Genomic DNA, 5000 nt, shown 5'->3' with positions numbered 1-5000 from the left:
ACACAGATCCAGACCGACACAGTGCGAGAGAAATGCCGACCGAGGTTCCGGCCGCGTGGAGCGTGGGCTCCGCGGGCTCGCTATCGGACCGCTGGCGCTCCAACGGGCGGCTTCTCGGTCTCGACCGGGAAAACGAACGAGTCGAGGCGGGGGGTGGGCACACTGCGGCCGGGCGAAGGCCTGCCCCGGCCGCCGACGTGAACCCTCTCGGGGAGTGGCTGTCCGCCTGCCCAGCGTGGGCAGGGAGAGCGTGGAGGCGCCGCTCAGCCTGAAGCACCGGCCACCTCGAGGGGAAAGCCGGCCCGCCGAGGGGCCTCCCGCGTCGGACGTGTGCCGCCGCATCGATCGAGGGAGCTCGCCGGTCCCGGCGCGTCGCTGCCCCGCGCCGGGCGTGCGGGGGGGCGCACGCCTGGGCCCCCCCTCTCTGCACACACCGGCCGACTGTTCCGGGCTAGCACAGGCGAAGGGACAGCCCGCTACCTTCCGTGCTACTCCCGGGGGAACCGGGCTCTCGAGCCTGCCTGGCCTGCCAGGACGAGGTTACCCGCGGAGGGGGGACGGCGAGGGGCCTCCCGCGTCGGACGTGTGCCGCCGCATCGATCGAGGGAGCTCGCCGGTCCCGGCGCGTCGCTGCCCCGCGCCGGGCGTGCGGGGGGGCGCACGCCTGGGCCCCCCCTCTCTGCACACACCGGCCGACTGTTCCGGGCTAGCACAGGCGAAGGGACAGCCCGCTACCTTCCGTGCTACTCCCGGGGGAACCGGGCTCTCGAGCCTGCCTGGCCTGCCAGGACGAGGTTACCCGCGGAGGGGGGACGGCCGTTTCCGGGTCGACGGCCCCGGGCTGCGCCGCCTTTGCCCGCCCTCCGACGTTTCGGGCCCGGAGGCCTTGGACAGTTAGAACTGGCGCGAAGAGATCGGAAGGTCTGGTAGGAAGTCGCCAAGACTATGTCGAACACAACCGCCAAAGTGTCGAGGAACACAAATCGCCACCAGAGTGTCGAAGTTAAAAGCAGCACTGAGTATCGAACACAAAAATCGCCAGACTGTCGAACTTAATTCAGCTCAGAGTATCGAACACAAAAATCGCCAGACTGTCGAACTTAATTCAGCTCAGAGTATCGAACACAAAAATCGCCAGACTGTCGAACTTACCATGGGCTCAGAGTATCGAGTGTTAATCGCCCAGGTGTGTCGAACTTAAAATGGGCGGATTATCGAGTGTTTAATCGCCCGAGTGTCGAACTTAAAATGGGCGGATTATCGAGTGTTTAATCGCCCGAGTGTCGAACTTAAAATGGGCGGATTATCGAGTGTTTAATCGCCCGAGTGTCGAATGTCACGGCCAACATGTTCACAATTCGACAAAGCGTTCGAAAGTTCGACTATTAGCGTTCAAAAGTTCGACTGTTAGCGTTCAAAAGTTCGACAAAGTGTTCGCATGTTCGACAAAGTGTTCAAAATTCGACAAAGTGTTCGAAATTCGACAAAGTGTTCAAAATTCGACAAAGTGTTCAAAATTCGACAAAGTGTTCAAAATTCGACAAAGTGTTCAAAATCCGACCTCCGAGAGCTCTTTGGCATGCACACGAGTTCCAAATTGCCGCCCACCGTCTTTGGAACCGTTCCTCGGGCCCGTCTCAAAGTGGTCCCGAGCCGCCATTTTGTTCTAAAAAACGTGTTCCCGAAAATCTCCGGGTACCCCGCCAACCCCCCCGGCCGAAAATGACGAGTTGCACTTTGGGGGCGAATTTGAAATTTCAGTCCGACGATGAGGCACCGAAAGCCCGCAAACGGTACTCGGATCGTCCCCCTTGCCGACTTCCGTGATTTTTCAAAGTTAAAGTTTTCGGGCTGCGGACACTTTATTGCAACGGGGCAAGGCGCCGGGGCGAATTCCCACCCCTCCAGCGGGGCCCTGGAACTCCAACCCGGCGTGGATTTTCGGATTTTTCCCCTTCCCCACCGACTTTCCTCCGCTGACACTTAGAATTTTTTTTGACACTTAGAATTTTTTTTGACACTTAGAATTTTTTTGACACTTAGAATTTTTTTTGACACTTAGAATTTTTTTTGACACTTAGAATTTTTTTTGACACTTAGAATTTTTTTGACACTTAGAATTTTTTTGACACTTAGAATTTTTTTTGACACTTAGAATTTTTTTTGACACTTAGAATTTTTTTTGACACTTAGAATTTTTTTGACACTTAGAATTTTTTTTGACACTTAGAATTTTTTTTGACACTTAGAATTTTTTTTGACACTTAGAATTTTTTTGACACTTAGAATTTTTTTTGACACTTAGAATTTTTTTCTAAGTTTTTCCTTCTGGTTACTGACTTCCCTCGTCGGGCACGGGGATTTTCGACTTCCTCCTCCCGACCGAGGGGCCTCATTTTCGGGCATTTTCCTCAGATTTCCAAGCATTTTTAGACACTTTTCCCGACTTTTCCTGCTTACTGATTTCACACTTTTGGCCATTTTTATGCATTTTCCCGACTTTTCCTGCTTACTGATTTCACACTTTTGGCCATTTTTATGCATTTTCCCGACTTTTCCTGCTTACTGATTTCACACTTTTGGCCATTTTTAAGCATTTTCCTGGTTACTGATTTCACGCTTTTGGACATTTTCGGAGGTTCTGACGGCTTTTTCGCCTTACTGCTTCGGACATTTCGGGCACTTGGCTGACTTTTCCCGCTTACTCCTTCCGGGCTTTTACTCATTTTCGGAGGTTCTGACGGCTTTTTCGCCTTACTGCTTCGGACATTTCGGGCACTTGGCTGACTTTTCCCGCTTACTCCTTCCGGGCTTTTACTCATTTTCGGAGGTTCTGACGGCTTTTTCGCCTTACTGCTTCGGACATTTCGGGCACTTGGCTGACTTTTCCCGCTTACTCCTTCCGGGCTTTTACTCATTTTCGGAGGTTCTGACGGCTTTTTCGCCTTACTGCTTCGGACATTTCGGGCACTTGGCTGACTTTTCCCGCTTACTCCTTCCGGGCTTTTACTCATTTTCGGAGGTTCCGACGGCTTTTTCGCCTTACTGCTTCGGACATTTCGGGCACTTTGCTGACTTCTCCACCTTACTCCTTCCGGGCTTTTACTCATTTTCGGAGGTTCCGACGGCTTTTTCGCCTTACTGCTTCGGGCACTTTGCTGACCTTTTCCCGCTTACCCCTTTCAAGGTTTTGGACGTCTCCGGTCGGGTCCGCGCCCCTCGCCCGGGCCGGAACGCCTCCCCGCCGGCCGAGTTCCTCGGGGTCGCCCCCTCGCCCGGGAAAAACCGCTCCCCGCCGTCCCACAGCACTCCGACTCGGCCAGGCAGCCTCACGGGCACAGCGACTCCTGCCCACCTCGGGAACCGACGCCCCGCTCGGGCTCAGGCTCCGAAAAACCACCACAGCGGGGCAGCTACCCTCAATGCAGCCGAAATTCAAACTCCTCCCCTCCGAAAGGCGCGCCTCACCCGGCCACGGCCTCGGAACTGCTCCCCTTCCTCGGGATCGGCCCCTCGCCCGGGAAAACCCGCTCCCCGCCGTCCCACAGCACTCCGACTCGGCCAGGCAGCCTCACGGGCACAGCGACTCCTGCCCACCTCGGGAACCGACGCCCCGCTCGGGCTCAGGCTCCAAAAACCCACAACAGCGGGCAGCTACCCTCAATGCAGCCGAAATTCAAATTCCTCCCCTCCGAAAGGCGCGCCTCACCCGGCCACGGCCTCCAAATCGCTCCCCTTCCTCGGGATCGCCCCCTCGCCCGGGAAAACCCGCTCCCCGCCGTCCCACAGCACTCCGACTCGGCCAGGCAGCCTCACGGGCACAGCGACTCCTGCCCACCTCGGGAACCGACGCCCCGCTCGGGCTCAGGCTCCGAAAAACCACCACAGCGGGGCAGCTACCCTCAATGCAGCCGAAATTCAAATCCCTCCCCTTCGAGAGGCGCGCCTCACCCGGCCACGGCCTCCAAATCGCTCCCCTTAGGCGAAAATTAAGCCCCCGTGGCCGATAATACCCCTCCTTGATCGTGCACAAGGGCAGCTCCAAGTTGAACGGGCTCAGGCTCCAAAAACCCACAACAGCGGGCAGCTACCCTCAATGCAGCCGAAATTCAAATCCCTCCCCTTCGAGAGGCGCGCCTCACCCGGCCACGGCCTCCAAATCGCTCCCCTTAGGCGAAAATTAAGCCCCCGTGGCCGATAATACCCCTCCTTGATCGTGCACAAGGGCAGCTCCAAGTTGAACGGGCTCAGGCTCCAAAAACCCACAACAGCGGGCAGCTACCCTCAATGCAGCCGAAATTCAAATCCCTCCCCTTCGAGAGGCGCGCCTCACCCGGCCACGGCCTCCAAATCGCTCCCCTTAGGCGAAAATTAAGCCCCCGTGGCCGATAATACCCCTCCTTGATCGTGCACAAGGGCAGCTCCAAGTTGAACGGGCTCAGGCTCCAAAAACCCACAACAGCGGGCAGCTACCCTCAATGCAGCCGAAATTCAAATCCCTCCCCTTCGAGAGGCGCGCCTCACCCGGCCACGGCCTCCAAATCGCTCCCCTTAGGCGAAAATTAAGCCCCCGTGGCCGATAATACCCCTCCTTGATCGTGCACAAGGGCAGCTCCAAGTTGAACGGGCTCAGGCTCCAAAAACCCACAACAGCGGGCAGCTACCCTCAATGCAGCCGAAATTCAAATCCCTCCCCTTCGAGAGGCGCGCCTCACCCGGCCACGGCCTCCAAATCGCTCCCCTTAGGCGAAAATTAAGCCCCCGTGGCCGATAATACCCCTCCTTGATCGTGCACAAGGGCAGCTCCAAGTTGAACGGGCTCAGGCTCCAAAAACCCACAACAGCGGGCAGCTACCCTCAATGCAGCCGAAATTCAAATCCCTCCCCTTCGAGAGGCGCGCCTCACCCGGCCACGGCCTCCAAATCGCTCCCCTTAGGCGAAAATTAAGCCCCCGTGGCCGATAATACCCCTCCTTGATCGTGCACAAGGGCAGCTCCAA

This window comes from Stegostoma tigrinum, unplaced genomic scaffold (genome assembly GCF_030684315.1).
Source record: "Stegostoma tigrinum isolate sSteTig4 unplaced genomic scaffold, sSteTig4.hap1 scaffold_295, whole genome shotgun sequence".
NCBI lineage: Eukaryota > Metazoa > Chordata > Chondrichthyes > Orectolobiformes > Stegostomatidae > Stegostoma > Stegostoma tigrinum.
Note: the sequence above shows the minus strand (reverse complement) of the source record.